This window comes from Monodon monoceros, unplaced genomic scaffold, assembly GCF_005190385.1.
Source record: "Monodon monoceros isolate NGI ecotype Baffin Bay Population unplaced genomic scaffold, NGI_Narwhal_1 Super_Scaffold_21, whole genome shotgun sequence".
Classification (NCBI taxonomy): Eukaryota; Metazoa; Chordata; class Mammalia; order Artiodactyla; family Monodontidae; genus Monodon; species Monodon monoceros.
Genome location: NW_021703778.1, coordinates 151,285,287 through 151,304,003, shown reverse-complemented (window position 1 = coordinate 151,304,003; position 18,717 = coordinate 151,285,287). Strand labels below are relative to the sequence as shown.

The 18,717-nt window shown below is 40.1% G+C and overlaps 1 protein-coding gene across 23 annotated transcripts in view; it reads right to left on the bottom strand.

Moving 5' to 3' along the window:
• NRXN3 (neurexin 3) overlaps positions 1–18,717 on the bottom strand; it is a 1,692,180-nt gene that overhangs the window by 56,473 nt on the left and 1,616,990 nt on the right. The window lies entirely within an intron of this gene.

The window sequence follows — 18,717 nt, the reverse complement described above, 5'->3', positions numbered from 1 at the left end:
TGATATGGAACTATATCATCAAGGTGCTTTGTTCATTCATTCATGCATAATAAATATTTATTGAATGCCTATGTGTCCAGCCTTGTAACAGTCAGGAGGGATAAAGTGATAGATAAAAACAGTTCTTTTGCGCTGGGAATTCACAGTCTCTGAAGAGACTGTCTGGTCAACAGACAAACTTGACACAGTAAACTGAATGCTATGACGAGAGTAAGCATAAGGTGATAAGGGAGCATATAGCAAGGGAGCAGAGAGAGCTCCTAGGCAGAGGGGCATGTGGAAAATAAGCCCTCAGAGACAGGCAGTAGTGAAGCAGGGGAACGCTGAGAGCTTTGAGAAGGAAAAGGGCATCCTAGGTGAAATCGACAGTCTTTGTAAAGGCTCAGAGATATGAAAAAGCACAGCTTATTTGTATACCCACAAGTAGTATGGGATGACTGGAGTGAAGAGATGTACTAGAATGACAGTATGACAGCTCCTTGAGTTATCGTGTTGTTCTTGCAAACCTGGATAATGAGCATGAATTTAATATCCTGCCCTATCAGACTCCTCTCCTTCTTCCCCTCCCCACATCTCACCAGTGTCACCCATCACATTTCCTTAGGGAGCTAATAATACACGTGGTTTCAGAACACAGTGCATGGGTCTGACTGCGCCATTCCCTCCACAGTGCCGATGAAAGACCTTTCCTTGCCTCCTCAAGGGGAGGAAAATATTCTTCTGTCCCTATATATTAGCCAAGTCCTATATTAAAAATAATAATTCATACTACCCTATTTTAAAATATGTATCTCATATTTTTAATCCACATGTTGAAATTACTTGGTTCTGTATTAGGACTCATAAAACTAAAGATAGGTATTATAATAACTTTCAATAAAATATCTCTCTGGCAGGAGCCCTCTTTATTCCTTTCCTGAAATATTTTTTTATTGCATTTATATTCTTTTTTTACCCCTACCAGTGTTTATTGAAATTAGAATGAACTGGGACAGAAGAAAGCTCAAAACTCTGTCCACCCAAGTAAATTTATAGATATATTTACCTTCTAATTCCCTCAGTTTTACAAACCTGGCTTCTCATTTTCCTCCAGTGAGTTATTGTCTCTACAATCACCCGCTTCTAGTTATTTACTCTGAAGGGCTCTGCCTCATCTCAGTACGGGGATGGTTCTACACCATTCTTCATCGTTACCCGTTATTCAGCATTGAGAAAAATATCTGCTTCCGTGGTCAGAACCGCTTAAGAGAGTTTCACTGTGTCCCCTTCTTCCTGCCCAGATGCCGATTTGTGACTTCAAACTTCCAACCTTTAGCCCTTTATCTTATACTGAGAATAGGCTAATCATTTGGGGGGATGATCTTTTTTTTTTTCCACCCAGCTCCTTGGAAGCACGGTTATTTGACCGAGATTAAGCAGCAGATAAAATAAGTCCTGCCACAGAACAGCTTTATGAAATTATAAATAACACACTCAAGAATGATGATCGCCTTTCTTCCAGTGAAAAAGGAAAGGAGAAAGGCCCGTAAGTACTCTGAAGTCCCACAGAAAACAGCCATACATCCCTGCAGCTGCTTCATGCTGAAAAGAATTAAATTCCTTCAAATGCTTGGTGTTTTAGTTTTCTGTCTCTAAACTTCCATTCTGAGATAGAGCTGGAGTTAAGTATCTCATATGAGGGATGGTCTCATTCAGCTTCATTATGAGTATTTATTCTCTATTTTTTAAAAAAACAGATGTCTGAGATACTTTTATTTAAAGTACATAGACTCTAGATCAATAAATAATCTTTAATGAGATTTGAAAAGTTTGCCATCTCAATTTAAATTTATTTGTTAAGACTTTATCAAACTGTTGCCATTGCATAGTCCAATCTTTGATCCATGCTAATAGATACCTCCTCCCCGCCCCCCCACACACAAACTACTGGATGATTTTTAGACCGAACAAAAGGTAGGAAGACCTGGAGCTTCAGCAAGCTTGTTAGAAGGGATCATCTCATCCCTCCCTTCTTCCCCAGCAACCCCACCACTACACCCAGTTCAAGCCCAATCCAGAAACAACCTTAAAGCACGGTAAGATTGTATGAGTATGATTATTTATACCCTCATTGTATTCTGAACATCCTCTTTATAGTCATCTTCAAAAGAACCAACCAACACCATTATGAGAAAATGAAATAAACGATTTGAACTTGTCATACTCAAGTGTAAAAGACAGAGGCATATCATGAGACGGGTTCTGAACAATGGAAACAAAGGGACAAAGTTCCAGCCTGCTTAAGATGCTTTCTGAGTTCCCCTTTCGTCCACCTCGATGCGCCTAAGTATCTTTACTGGAACAACACTGTGAATTTTTAAAAAGTCTTCTGGAGTTCATGTCATTGTGGTTTTTCAAGACATTACTTTCCTCTCTACTCTCTACCTGGAGACAACCACTTGCCAAATAAGACGTGGCAACCCACATATTTTACTTGGCTCATATTTCCTTGGAATGAGGTTTTAAGAGAATTGCCCTGGGCTACAGACATTGCATTCGGCATGACCAAAATTAGTTAATTGGAACAGAGCTTTATCAGAAAACTGAACATAAAAAATAAGAGCAGGGCTTCCCTGGTGGCGCAGTAGTTGAGAGTCCGCCTGCCGATGCAGGGGACGTGGGTTCGTGCCCCGGTCCGGGAAGATCCCACATGCCGCGGATCGGCTGGGCCCGTGAGCCATGGCCGCTGAACCTGCGCGTCCGGAGCCTGTGCTCCGCAATGGGAGAGGCCACAGCAGTGAGAGGTCCGCGTATTGCAAAAAAAAAAAAAAATTAAGAGCAAACAAAAAACAAATTCCCATTTTTCTGGATATATGATTTTATGGATGCATGTATTTACTTATTCAGTCAGTCTTCCCTCAACAAATGTTTACTAACAGCCTATCGTGTGTCAGTCACTCTGCTGAGGGCTAGATAGAGCCAGTCCTTGTCCTGGAGTTTACATGCTACTAGGATTTGAGCCAGGCCGAACTAGAAAGCACTGAGTGATGCTAAACCATCAGCTACAAAAACTTGCAATTAATGTGAGGTTCGTAAGCGGTACCCACTGTAAAATATTGATTACCCTCTATCATTAAAGACAGTAGATTGTATAGGAATCCAAGCGAATAGTATCACCAGCTTCTCTTTAAACTCTGCCCACTGTCAATAGCCTCCACATTGTTCCTTTTTTCCTACTCCACATATACTGGAGCAGGGTAAAGAGTGACATGATTTATAATAACTTTTGCTAATGAATTAACCTTTAAGGAAATCCTTTTGTCGACTCAAGATTTAATTAACAGTAGAAAAACCAAGCTGAGCTTAGCCAAATTTTGTGCCAAGGATTGGAGTCCTTTATTTCTATCTTTGAAGCCCTGTAGGAGTATATAAATAAATGTGGTACAGCATCTTTTTTTTTTCTTTTCTTTCCAGTTTTAAGAGTTTTCTTCCATCTGCTCAAAAAAGGAAGAGTGGATCAAGAGAGGGGGGAGGGAGGAAGGAGAAGAGAGTGGGTAGAAGGGGGATTAATCTGTCTGTTGTTCAAGGCAGCCTGACATAGGGAAGAGGAGTATTGAACCACAGAAGATTAACCAAACTTCAGTGTACCTTCCCAAAAGCAGGAGGAATGTAATGCTAGTGGTGTTCCACTGATAAGCAAATCCCTCTAAATCCTTTCAATTTATTTCTTGGCCTGGAGAAATTACATATTATTTAGAAGGCAGGAAAAAATAAATAAATTAATTGAAAAACCCCCCAAAACGCCCACCCAACCACACACCATCTCCAGGAATCTAGATCAGAAGCCTATTGGTTATATACACACAAAGGTCTGGCTTTAATGGCTGCTTTTCTTATTGGTGCAGCCCTCTCCGGGACCGCTAATCTGAAAGGCTTGGATGTGTTCCCTCTGTAAACGCTTCTGGTTTTCACTGCAAACCTTGTTTTGAGTACTGAGGATCTAACCATGACAAGGGAATGCCAGTTTAGCTCAAGCTCCAACGACCTAACCTACTTTTCTGGCTTGCTCACCTTCTCGCCCCCTTGTCTTTGTCTTCCTTTTCTTTTCTTTTTCTTTCTTTCTTTTTTTCTGAGTTGGGAGTTGCTTTCTAAGTGAGCCCTTTATTCCAATGATAATACTGAAATCAAGCCTCTGTTTTTAGAGGGCGAGTGACCAAGGCCAAATATTAATGTGATTCACAAATAGTGATGTGGGTATCAGTCAGTGGATGCTGAAATTCTGAATAGTCTGCATCCTGGAGCGCATCAGTGTGTTTTGTTGATACGATTCATTTCTCCATGTTCTTTCTTGCTCTATAGTTCAGAAAGAAGGAATGGGTTTTTGGGGGAAAAAAAAACAACTAGGAAAAATAGAGTCATATTTCTTTGTGAAATGATCTCTTGGTCCTCTTTTTTGAGTTTAACCTTATCACTGGACACAGGAGAAACAGCCCTTCCTGGCAGGTTGAGAGCACAGCTTAGAAGACTTAATAAGCTCCAACATTAGAGGAGAAGAAGGAGTCGCAGGATAAAGCCAGTCCTGGATTTTGGTCAGCAATTCTGAAAAAAGATGAACGTAGCCATTCAGTCCAGAGCAAATAGCAGTGGCTCTCAGTCTTCGGTCTCATGATGAACTGAGGCTTGCTAGCTGAGCAAGGGAGAAAGGAGTGGGGCAACAGCCAAATGCTGGGAATCAAACAGAACCTCGTCTTTATTTTGTTGAAGGTAGGCCACTTACACCGAAGAGTGTGCAATGCACGTGAATATCCGTCAGGTCCGTCGGTGCAGAAAAGAGTTGAGAATGGTTACCTTGCAGAACTAAGCATGATGGAATTTCATGCTTAGTAAACAAGAAACTAAGAAAGAAATTCAAGCTCAAGACGACATAGAGTGAACACGAGAGGGAAGAGCGTATCAGCAGAACCCAGAACTTAGTATGTGGCACAGAAAACTTAACCCAGAACAATCAAATGCAATGGACTGAATGTAAAATACAAGTAAAAAGAGACAAGGTCGCCCATTCCTTATTACTCTGAAGAGTATTTCCCACTCAGCCATGTAATGTAATATTGGAAAAGTCAGATATGGGTGTCAGAGCAACAGCAATTGTTAAAGCAAGGTTTGTGCATTTGGCTTGGTTTGCAGTTGATCTGCAGTGAGTAAGCCTGAGTCAAACCTGTGAAAGAAAGATGAGGGTCAACTGAAGAGCCTGATATCAAACCCCAAGAGAGGGAAAATGCAAAGGAGTTTGGCTTTGCAATGAAAATTTATCCCTAGTTGCTCATGTCTTGAAAACAATACCAATCTCCCACAGAGAAAGACGGGAGGACAGATTCAAACACAGCTTTTTGATTTGTATTATAAGTGTCAAGTTAGAGAAAGTCTTTAGGTGCCGTTGCATGAGAAATTCAGGAAGCCAGATGGACCCAGTTGCCCTCCAGAAGTCACGTCCTCATTCCTAGGCTGCAACCAGCCTTAAATGGATAACCCCATGCTCTATATAAACTCAAAACGATTTACAAAACCAAACACAAGACGACCTCTATGCAGGAAGCGAAAAGACTACTCATCTCTCATTTCCGATGGACAGCAAAGCTAACAACTTTTTCGGGTTTTAGTTTATAAGCAACAGCATCCATTTACTGGTAAAGTGGGTGTTGGAAATATAGCAGGTGTCATCCCAGGCCTGAGACCTATGTCATCACACAGTGTTCTGTGCTCACAAGGACCTTGTGCTTGGTTTAACGCTCTGCTCCCACCATCTTGAAATTCCGAATCATTTTATTCTTGAATTTGTGTTTTGTAAGTAAAGGAAATGAGACAAGGGGGTACGTGCATAAGCAAAGGAGATGCATGCAATGTGTATGTCCACCCCTGTTCCTGGCCACCCCATCTACATATAGAGTTTCTGATGCCCCACGAGCCCAAGATTCTGTGGACCAATAATGTACGGGGGTAAAATGAATCAAACATATTTATTTGAATTCATCCCCTAATATTTCTTCCTTCTTTCTTATTTTACACTGGTCCCTGTGGATTTCGAAGCTGCGCCTGAGAGGGAAAATGCAAAGGAGTTTGCAAAATGTTTTTGAACAGTCCAGAGGGGTCCGATGCGGTTTTCAGAAACTCAGATTATGACAAATAGTTTATGCTCCTACAACTGGGTCCCTTGTGCCTTCACTCTTGGCCTCCTGACTGTGGGGTATAACTAGACATTTTCTCCAGAGTCCTTTTCGAGAAAGAACTCTTTCCTAGATGGCTCTTCTATTGCCCCTGCCTCCAGCCCCCATCTCCTCCACAGCCGCCTAGACCAGTGTTTAATAACATTCTGGGGAAGATCCCATAATAAGGCCCTGGGCCTTGGTTATTCACACGTTTTCATCTTCCCAATCCTGAGAAGAGTTTCAACACAAACACTTTAAAAAAAGAATCATGACAGCGTAATTTTCTGAAAAGTTTTACCATGTCTTAAAACATACACAGAGGTAGTGGTGGATAGCAAAACCAGAGCTGAGAACGGGTCAGACAGAACCACGGAGCTTTGCCAGCACTGACTGTGAGACACACTCCCCTCTGAGATCCTGGAGAGCCGGCTGATCTTGGGAAAAGTGGGCTGCCCTTCCAAACTGGCCCTCTAGGAAGAGAAAGTGGATAAGTACCCACTCTGCTGAGTCAGTGACATCTTTAATAACTGTGTCAGAAGAATATTTTTAATTTACACTCTGCCTCTTTGAAAGAAATCGATATGTCATTTGATGGGACTTTTTTTTAATTGGAGCATCTTTATTTAGCTTTTCTTTCCCCTAGTCTTCTAGGGAGCAAAGGAAAAAAGTGTTTTGTTTGTATTTGTATTGATTCAATCACTTTGAGCAAAAAATAAACAACTAAATACAGCAGAGTAGTTTAATGACAATCTTTTAGGGATCAAGACCTCTAAGCAACACAGCGTCTCATTCTAGGTGATTGGAAATGAACAGAAATCAATAAAACAGGATTACTGGGCAATAAATAAGAGAAGCCACATTCATAATTTAAGAAGCTTCTTTTCATGCATTCATTACTGAAGAATGCACTTGAGCCCTATTCTATTTTTACAAGAGCAAAGATTTCCTCCCAGCATGGAGTCTTTTTCTTTTCTTTTCTTTTTCCTTCCCTCCCTCCCTCCTTTTCTTTCTTTCCCTCCCTCCCTCTCTTTCCCTTCCCTTCTCCCTTCTCTTTCTTTCCTTCCTTCCTCCCTCCCTGCCTTCCTTCCTCCTGAGATACTGAAAAAGAGTTTCTCTAACATTTATCCAGAAGCTCCTACATTCCTTTCCTAAGGCTGCTCAGAGGAACCAAAACACAAAAGGAGGGAGGTGTTAGCACACTAGGCAAGGACCGATTCCTCAAACACTTCCCATTCCAGACCCTTATATGTCCAGCAAAGTGCCTGGTGAGGAGAAGTCCATGGCGCAACGTGGGAGCAGGGCCTGAGGGACGTGGTCCCTGCCTTCAGAGTGTTTACAGTGCAGCAAGAAAGGCAAGTATTGGAGACATTATTAATACCCCTCCTAATCTTCCTCCCTGCTAGGGCTGGCAATGTGTCCAGGCTAACCAAGCCTTCTTTGCAAGTAGAGGTGGCCATGTGGCATTTATCCAGACAAAATGATGATTAAGGAAGTCTTCTAAGGGTTCTAGAAATGCTTATTCTATTCCTAATAAAAGAGGATGACTTGTTTGGTTCAACTGCTTTCCCTTCTTCCTTGGATTTGGATGGGATATTTGGAGTTGCAGCAGCCATCTTGTGGCCGTAAGGTGGCAAGTGTGAGAGAAAGGCTAAAAGACTTGAGAAGCTGACTTAGATATTGTCAAATGTATGATATGGGTCCAAACAAGCAGTTTTCTCCTTTCCGGACTCCAGAATTCTTCTTAACTGAGTAGATGTATCTCCTCTTTAGTCACTGCAGGTCATATGTTCTGTTATTAGAGGTTGAACACAGTCATAACGGAGAGCGCAATCCATACAGAGCAGCCAGAGACAGAGATGATGCAAAGCACTGTGTGAGGGGTCTCTGCCTTTGGTGCACATCACTCACACTTTAATAATATCCAGAGTGGGACTTGGGAAGCTCCACAGTAATTCCGGTGCTCTTCAATATGCCAATTTTGTGACCCGATGAGATTCCGAAAGGAATTCGAAAGAGGAGAGATCGTTTTGGAGTTGGGTAAGCAAGAAGAAATATTTTTACCTTAGTAAGGGAGAATATTTTCAATTGAATATCTTGTATCTGCAATCAACGTAACCCGGACTGAATTGATCATCTTCTCTCACTGCTGCCTTTTAACCCTTAGGGTCATCTTTGAGTCCTCCCTACTCAGCATCACACCTCCTGGCACCAAGTCCAGTGAAGCCCATCTCTAATAAAATGTCGCTCTGTTTTTCATTTCTACGGTCCTGGCTGCTTACCTGGATGGATCCTGAGATTCTCTAATCAGCCTCCCTTGCTTCTGTCTCTTCAATAAACCCTAGAACATGTCACTAGAATAAAAACAAAGCTTTCAATGTGCCACTCTCCTGGTCCAGATTTATCCCACTGCTTATCAAATAAAGTCTAGACTTAATTTTAATTTTTATTTTTTTAATTCAAGATCCTCCACCTCTGGTCTCCAATGTAACTTTGCAGCACTATATTTCACTACCATTTGCACCATGAACACCTCCACATTCTGACTATTAAATAAACGTTTGCCATGTCTTAAACAGGCCTGATAAGTTCCTGACAATGTTCTGGCTTATATAACTCCTTACCCAGCTCTATTTGCATTTCATTCCACTTAAACTTGGTAAAATTCTATATATCCTTCTTTAGGGTCCAACTCAAACTCATTTTTCATGCTGCTTTTTCCTGATCCTATGGCTGAAAAATGAAATATTCTAACATGGTAAGTCAGTCCTTTCTTCAAATCTCATGGAACATGCTTTTTATATTCTGACTTATAATACATATCTGGCTTACATCTTTCCCTTCTACTTAATTGCTACTGGAGGGAGGGAAGGAGTGTCCCCTATAGCCAGCTATAATATCAAGGAAAGTGTTGTGTTTGGGGTCAGAAAGCATGGGCTCTGCCCCTGGGGTGGAAGCCGAGGGCGATCACAAGAGCTCTGCCTTCCAGTTTCCTCTTCTATAAATCTGAGACGACATCTACCTCATGCCATTATTATGTGGGTTGAAATGGATATCAGTGACTCAGAGATGGTACTGTTTTGTGATGTGTTGTTAACATTATGACATTATTTATTATTGGTTTGAAATCACCCACAGGACTATTACAGCGCTGGACGAGAGCTTAGGTGCACAACAGATATTTAAATGGACAGGAGATGCTCAGGGAATGTGTGTTGATTTAAGCAGAATTGGGCAAGCCAGGAGTCATGTTTGAAAAGAGGAATAGGGTTGGAGGAGGGAACTACTCCCCATCCTTGTCAAATTATCATTAATTCTGACCTTTGGAAGTGTCAGGGGCAGGAATACCTTTATAAGTTGTTTGTCAATAACAGGGGTTGCTCTGGAAGAGTATATTGGCTTTCAAGATACAAAATGTCTCATTGGTCCGGACAAACCCATAAACGATTCATCTTGCAATTGTACAGCCATGTCCCAGGGAGTCAATTCCTTATTTGAAGGACTATAGGTTTAAAGTAAGTCAAATATCATGTAATATTCTGGAAATTGGGACAGCTTAAAATTTTAATAGACCAGGTTTTGCAAAAAGTCCAACAAGTGCCCCCCAAAGAGATTTGGGTCTTGCTTCTTATCATTCCAAATAGGATTGGCTGAGCAGAGCCCAGAAAAAAAATCAAGCTATGGTTCTCTGGCCACACTAGTCCTGGTGTCACTTAAACCGTTAAGTAGAATTCTTTATATGAAAGAAAGAGTAAGCGTAATCACTCGGAATAAATGCCTTGTAAAATGACTGCAGCAATTGTGCTGGTTGTAAGTACCTCTGAGTCCATTAAGATAAACATCTGTCTTTGAATATTCACCTTAATGCACCAGACTGTTCTTTCTTAGATAAATCTTACTTGAACATTGAGCAGTTAGCACAGTTTCTCATTCCTTGCTCTCCTTCCCCTCCACGTGCACATCAATGCGTGCAGGGCGAGAGCATTTAAGCAGTGCTAGTCACAGAGCACACATTAACACACAAGGCAGTCTCTAAACATCTTTAAATGCAGAATAAATACAGTTTAGGTTTTAAATATCTTCATAGGCTGTATACCCAGGAACGCACTGGACTGGACTCTTTCCCACATAAGTGGTATCTTATAGGCAAAGGCAATAAATGCTTGTATTTAAAATAGTTTTAATACGCTTCCAATTGTTCATCACCTAGAGGTCCAAATGGAATCTAATTCCCTAGTTACTCCTCAATGAAACAAGTTTATCTCTATATTTATATCATAGGATATATCTATAGCTCTAGCTGTATTTTAAGCTTGGGCCCCAATTTCATTAACTTTTGTAGCCAAATTGGGAAAATGCTCAAGGATCCCCAGTCCTTATTCAGAGCACTCATTTCTCCTCTGCTGAAATGAAGATTAGACATAACTCCGTAAACAATATGTGGCTTTAAATGTCTTCTGTGGGTGTCACACTGGTTATAACAATATTGGCAGGGGTAATATTAAATTTAACAGTCAGTATTTAACAATGAGTGCAGCAGGAGAACTAATCCATCAGAACAGACAGTGGCCATAGCTCTGGAGCTTCGGCTGCCCCAGGCCTCCATCTGCTTTGTGGTGTGGGCAGAAGAGAGTCCTGCTGGGAGGGATGCGGGTGGCGAAGTAGAGGTCATCTGGGGTCTTGAGGTAGTGGCTGTTTACCAAGTAGTACCAAAGGGTTTCAATAATTTTTAACAGCGTTAACTAGATTGTTTAGCAGATGACGCTTAGGATGCCAAGGTGATGCACTGAATTTGTCTAGGAACCAACGCCTTTGGATTGAGAAAAATTCTGCACAGTGATATGCAAGGGTATTCCCAGCTGTGCCCGGGAGGGTCTCTCACCATTCACTCATTCAACAGCTCTTTTCTGGCTAACACTTTGAGGGAAACGAAAAGACATCTGAAGTGACTTCAGTCTTCAAGAAGCTTATAATAAAGTGGTTAAGTGTCTGGGATAAATATCCTTAAATAATAGTAAAAAGAAAGAAAAAGGGCTCTGAGGGGTGAGTAATAAATGCTGGCTGGAATGGCAGAGAGGAATTCATGGAGATGTTGGTCTTTGGGTTTGGCTTTGACAGGATAATAGGATATTAATGGGCAGAGGTGGGAATAGACCGTCCACGTGAATGGCACAAATCAATGCATAGAAGCAGGAAAGTAGAAAGGAAGGGATGGGGATAAGAGACTGCTTTGGTTTGGTTGGAGCACAGGGTAAGTATGGAAAAGGTGGGTAGTGGAACCAGGGGACTCCAGGGAAACCCACCTCTGTTTCTTGACAAACAAACCAAATCAAATATACACTAACGGTGCACTGGCAAAGTGATCTTTTTACACAAATGCTAGCACATGTTATTTGTTTAATTTCAGAAGAAATGTATGTTCCAGGCATTTAAAGAAACTGTTACACCAAGCTAATTTTCACTGCTGCGGACACAGCTGAATGAGGACATCACTGTATACACTTCAGAGATGAATGGAATGCCTGTTTCCACCTCTTCTTAAGTAAGGCCCCCGTGAGAAGGTGGGCACCTTACAAAGAATTCCTGTCTGTAGGTAAGAATTCTACTCTCTGTTTTGAAAATCATCCTGCAGAGTTCTTCTGTCTTCCAACTGAATAAAATGTTTAGCCTGAGAGACAGTTAATAAAGCCCTGCAGAGTTCTTTTCAGCCCCCTTGGATGTGATGAAATGCCATACATTTGGAATGGCCATGTTCACACCTGTGTGTGGGTCTGTATATGTGTGTGTGTGTGTGTAACAGAAACATAAAAGGGACAAAGTTAGTTTTAACAGCCCAATAGATTCCCAGCTGGAACACACTTTCGAGGAGAAAGTTACATAAAAGAAACTTGGGCAACTTTAAACACCATCTGGACCATGCTGTGCTCATTTGAGCTTTACCTGTTTAAAAAAAAAAAAAAAAAAAAAAGGCAACATAACAAAAAGTATCTACAAATACAACTAGAGAAGAGATTTTCTGATTCTTTGGAGATCAGATGTGCTTGCCTTCAAACACTGCAGCACATTTCCTTTAGTCCTATTTGATACAGAGATACATTTCTTTTTTTAAAGTAGCTAAAAGAGTCTTCTAAAGTCCAGTCCTAATCTCTGGAAGGAAAAAAAAAAAAAAAGATGTGCAAAAATAAACCCAGTACCTTTGAAACCTAATTGAAAGAGATTTCCAAACAACTCAGTTGCTTTCTCCAGTCTTCAGAGGTAAAAGCTAAGCCCATGAATCCCAGCCCTGTAGGTAAAACACTGGCATTTCCAAAACAATGCATTGTGCAACCAAGAGAGAAAAGGCAATAATGCTAAGGGCCTAGAACTGCACCCAGGACTAAATCAACACGGTAATAAGCACAGAGCACACCACACCTTCCATTTTCTTGTTTTTATTAGTCAGAGCCAATGTGGGGAATATTTAATATTCATAAAGCAATTTATGGGTAGAAATGTTTTTTGCGCTTGCTTTGGTGTTTTTCAACTAAACAAGAATCCATTTCCATATTTTACATAAGATATTAATACATTTGAAGGCAAGAGGTTTGAGGGAGGGCTTAATTGTATTTTTTTATTAAAAGGGAGAGCAATATTTTCTCTCAGGAGACAATTTTCATGTGAAGTTTTAATTGCCAAGGCTCACAGCACCCCATCAGACCATTTTTATTTTCTTTTTACATTAGAAGGGCGATGAGGAGATTAGTGGAGAGGCAAAGTGCAAAGGCCATAGAATGAGTCAAGAAGACCCATCAGAATTCACACTTCTCTCACAAGGTGGGTGCTAAGGCTTACAGCAAAATTCAATAAAACACAAATGGCTTATGAAAAAAGTTAATTCTAAACACATACACAATACTATCACAATTTTATATAATAAGATGTATGCAATCATACTGCTTTTAGTCACATTTTCATTTAGAAAAAAATTACTCAAAGCCTGTTTAAGAAACTGCATGGCATCCAGACAAAATGATTTCCTTTAAAAATTTTAGCAACTGCGTTCTCTGGAAAAGATTGAAGGATTTTTGAAATTTCTGATTTGAAATGTCGAAGTAGTGAGGTTCTAGATGATGAAGCAGTGGGATTTTGGAAATATATCCCTGCCCCCATAAACATGACCATTTGGTCTTCAAGAGGCAGGAAAAGAGTGGGGCTGTAAACAGACGTTGGCTCCATCGTAACACAAGCTATTCTTTCTTTTCTTTCTTTTTTTTTTTAAATCCTCATCTGAGTCATAAAAAAGCAATTTGGAGCATTTTAATTTCTTTTCTCACTTAATAACAGTAACGACTTTCTGGGTCAAACATTTCCTTCTAGTTAATGATCAGTCAGCTGAAAGGCTGGGTAACAAAGACCTGCAGCCTAGTCACTCACTGCCAATTAACGGCCACTTTATCAGTCAGCGCTGTTTAAATATAACAAGACATATGCCAAGCTATCCACAGAGGGCTGGGTACCAAAATCGTATCATTAAAAACACACTTCCATCAAGGCAAAGCTCTCGGGACATTTGTGCTGTCACAGCAGTCATTTTTCTGAAAGATAGGCAAGTGGCAATATGTCCACTTGTTGCAATTCTCAGCAGAGAGACCTTGACTGGAGGAGACAAATCCCCTCACCTCCCCCATCTGTGACAGAGTGAACATCGGACACCACATGGAGACTTAAAAGGGACACTTCAAGGAGGAGCTGCAGAATAGAAGTGCTGTCCTGTACATGTGGCCATAACACTTATCTCTTTGGCTCACGGTAGATCTACTGGTGTCCTACTGTATGACAGAATAAATCTCAGGAAAAATTAAATTCTAAATCAGATTACATCTTATGGGCTTCTCCCTCCAGGTTTAATTGAATTCAATTTCTTTCTTTTCTATATGTTGTAATTGTATATAAGTTATCTATTATAGTCAGCTCTTCGGCACTCCTAGGCAATACCTTGGAAACAGTAATACTGTTGGCTAATGGTTTCCAGACAATCATTATTGATTCAGATTTTAGAGCTATAATGCCCCCAAAGATTTCAATGTATGCTGGAATGAGCAAAATGAACATCATCTATCATGATATTCCACACACTAGCCCCATCAGAAGAGTGAAATTGTTCTAAAAATCTTCAAAGGATTGTGATAATCACACTTTTCATTTGTATAGGGGTTTCATTCTCAGAATACTCTTTCTATATTATGCACAGTCCCATAATAGCTAGTCATAAGTCACACTCTTAGTTGTGACACAGATGGGACTAAACCCATGTCTCCTGGGTTCCATTTACTATTTTTGCTCCATGACACTGTGGGGAAAAGTAACAGACTTATGGTTAGTGGATGTGAGTCTGGCTCATGGCTACCACAGAAAAGAGAAAGGAGTATTTAATATCTTCTAAATTTTAGGCCACTTGTTAAAGCTTCCGTGAGCTTTCCCTTTAAGTGACAATTTGTTTAAAATACGTCCTTTTTGGAAATAAAAACACAGAATAATGTGGCACAGTGCATGATGCTTTCAAGGGATAGAAGAGTTTTCAAGCTGTGGAAGGAGTCCAAAGGTTGTCAGCTAGTAGTGGTTATGAATGAGGCAGGTTTATTCATATGCAGTGAACATGTGCTGCACGACTCTTCAACCAGGAAGGTAAAATACAGATCTCACTACTCAAAGCACGTGAGGCAGCACAAATTAAAACTCTGTGGAACACTTAAGAAGCCTTTTTCTCCACCACCTTCGCATCCATGGGATAGTGAAGTAAAAACATTTCGATGAGGAACCTCAGTAAAAGGAAAGAATGCTTTTGGACTCTTAAGCAATGTAAGCAATTAAACGTTAGCTTTGGTGGTGATGTAGGGGAGTGGGGATTTGATTTGTATGGAAAGCTGTGCCCACAGCAGTGGGTTCAGTTTGTACCTTGCGTCATGCAAACTGCCACTGGGTGTTAGCCCTTACTGAATTCCACTGTGTCCCAGCTCCAGACTGAAAAAGAGAACTGGATCAAGTGAAATATAGCTCTTTCTAGGATCCTTAGAATCCCATGATGAGACAGAAGATCAGAGAGCTGCAACCCTGGGGTCCAGAGAAGAATTGAGAACATGACATGAATTCTTCTTGCCTGCACACTTCCAGGGAGCGTGAATGAAGGAGTGAATGCTAAAATTGGATGCTACTGGGTGGTGACAGGTGTCAGCTCACCATCTTCCCTGGCTCCTTGTACCCTTCATCATATCATATGCATTACTATGCATTTTGATCCTACTCTTTTTCCTGTATCACACCACCACTAATTTCTCAACCTCAAACCTATTTTTCACAAAATGAATTTTTCTTTCCTAAAATACAGCCAGCCATTTGAATTGGATCAGCCAATCTATGGTATATAGTTTGGCTAGTGATCAGGAATTAAAAAGATAAATGGGTAGGTAGAAAAAATGAATAACAAGAATCAACTTGAAATAACAAGAAAGCACAAGAAATATAACAAGAAATATATCAACAAGAAATAACTTTTTAGCATCTAACAATACAAAACTATGTTAATACCTAAAGGAACAGAGTTAATTTTACAAATCAGAAGCAGACCTTTATTTAGTTTTAAGTGTTTCATCAATTACTTAAAAACAAATAAACAAATTTATCTTTTGAACCAGAAGTTTCAATGTGCTTAAATTTAAAGAGAGAGATGCATCTTGCACAAAGATTAAGGTAATGCCAGAGATTTGCTAAAAGAAATATTCTCCACAGGGTTTTATAAGATAGTAGGTGATACAGATGAAGCTCAATTGACTACATTTCCACATTTTGGGGCACTGAAATGACCCCTAGGCATGACAGATCCTGAACTGAAGTCACGTGACATTAACGGTAGTTTTCTAAGATAGAAAAGATGAAAGGTACACACTAGAGATATTTGCATCAGGAACATTTTAACAAAGGGTTTTCTGTTGACCAGGATATTTATAAGATGGAACTTTCCATCTCTTGAGTATTCCACGTTGAGATTGTATTGGATCCAGCCTAATACACATGGTAAAGGTTTTGTAATTATTAAATAATAAATCCCTATAGGTTTAAAGCTGGTATATAAACTAAGAGGTATAGAGGATAGGTAGCTATCTCAAAATGCATAGCAGAGAGATAACAGAGAAATAAATTACCTCCTCAAAAAGTGTGAATTGTATGGCTTTCCCTCAAAGGCTAGAAGTATAAGTGGAAACGTTAGTCTACATGTTTTGGAAGTAGGAGTATAGAATTGTGGACCCCCTTAGGTAGGTGTTACAAAGAGGGATCATATTGAAATTATGGAGGCCCAGTATGTTGCACATAGTGTTGCCTGACTAAGAAAAGAGTTCAGAAAGAGATACTCCAGGCTACTCTAGACCAGCATCTCTGGATGAGACCGAGAGCTGCAGGAATGATGCGTGAGTATAACAGGGAAGCTTGCCTGAAAATTTACGGTGAGAGTTAATGGGATAAGTGGCAGAGAGAGTACCTAGAAAGCTGGTGTGTTTAAAGGCCAAAAAAGGACTCTGAGTCCACAGGAAGAAGGTTTTTAGTTATCTGCTGTGATGGTAGAGGATGTGGCTGCAGAAGATTACGTGCTTTTAAAACAAAAGCCCCAAAGAGAAGAGAAGAGAAGTTCCAAACAGAAGAGAACCTGATGGTCCCAAAGAACCAGAGACAAGCTAAAGTCTCTACTCAGAAAGTAGGGTAGCAGAGTAAATTTAGTTAAAGCTACCATAGTAACAAACCAATACAAATTTTACACCATTTATTAAGCACTTACTGTGTGCCAAGCACTGTGCTAAGAAGTTTTTCCATTCTATTCTATTTAATTCTTTCAAACACCTTGTGAAGTGAGCTTCGCCATTTCTGTTTTGCAGAGGAGGAAACTGAGGTTCAGAGAGCTCAAGAATGCAGGTAGTAAGTAGCAAAGCTACAATTCTGTCTGATTCTAAAGTCCTTCTCTTAACCATAATCTGTGGCCAGAGACAGGGTAAGAAGGGCAAGAAATGAGTAAAGGGGCTTTAAACTCTGAGCAAATCTAAGAGGGTGACGCGGAATTAAAGAGGCTCAGATATAAAGTAATATAACTACACCAAAATGTCCAAACAATTGCTTTTGTATTTTGAACTAGATGACCCAAGGATACGCGTTGACTCTATAGATCCAAGAGCCCATACATCTATTTTCTTTTCTTGGAAAGGCCTTTATACATGATCTACAAATAACAAAGCAAAATACTTCTCCATTGTTTAATGTGAGTAATATAAACTGCAGTTGAAATATTTATTTCAGGTTTGTCTAGTTTATTCCCTAACATTTCCCTGCTGGCTAGTAGAGTTTCAAGCCAAAGGCGTGTTCCACATCACCACTCCTGCATCAATTCAGTCAACCTTATCTGACACATTTACTATGCGCAGGACACTCATTACAAAGGTGTATGTGTCAAATTGCAGTGGGCCAGGCAGTAGAAAGGAGGTTTACAGAGAAGTTAGAGAGTGTACAGAAAAGCCTGGATCCTTGGGGGGATGTTTTTGAAGGAAGTTCTCATTTGTTTTAAATGTTGAGGTAGTCATACTGAATTGTTAAGCCACAAGTTCCCTGAGAAGAGAGATGTGATTCTAAACTTTCAACTTTGGTAGAGTGTTTAAAGTTTTCCTTATATTGTCGAGAAAAAAGCCATTTTCAATAATATAGATATCCCAATATTTTCTGGACTGAGTAGACCCCCCATCCTCCAACTTTTGATTTCACTAGCTTTGGACCAGAAAAGCCAATCTCCTAGGTCAAAAGCATTGCATTTTCTAGTGTTTACAAATAAATATCCTTTAAAATAGAAATAGATCAAGAAATCCATATTCATCTGTCAGTCTCTTAATCCATCTAAAAAGTAATTTTTTGCCTTGTGATGTACTCTTAAACTCTATATTCCACATTATTTTAGGTTTACACGCTAGGTATTGCTTCTAGCAAAAACTCTTCTTTCTTTATTCTAATCCTTTATTCTGTTCCTTATACGACTATTTCAAGGGTTATTTTCAATCTCCCATGGAACCTGTTTCCCAACACAGATGTTGCCTAAATCTCTTCTTAACCCAGGCTCCCTTGTGCATTATGGTTTAGAGAAAATCTTTTTTAAAAGACACCCCATATCTATAGATATAGTAAAGACACCTTGAGTCCAGGTACAGTATCTGCCTTGCAGTGCATGTGCTTTTCCTATTTCATACTTTCAAGAAGGGGACAAAAGAGTCTGCGTCTTTCATCTGGTTTTCATCTGCATCTTACATAGGAGGCTAAGAAATTTGATTAAGATAAGGGACTAGATAAGACAATATGCTATTTATTATAGTCTGTGCTGTAGGAGTCCATATTCCACTCCTCCAAAAGCTACTCCCTTGTCCTGTGCCTCTGTTGCCTTCCCACAGGAATAATCTTAAGGGTAAAGGGATGGGGGTGGGGGGAAGGAGCTGGAGAGCGAGAGAACAAAAATGTAATTGCCTATCAGCTCCAC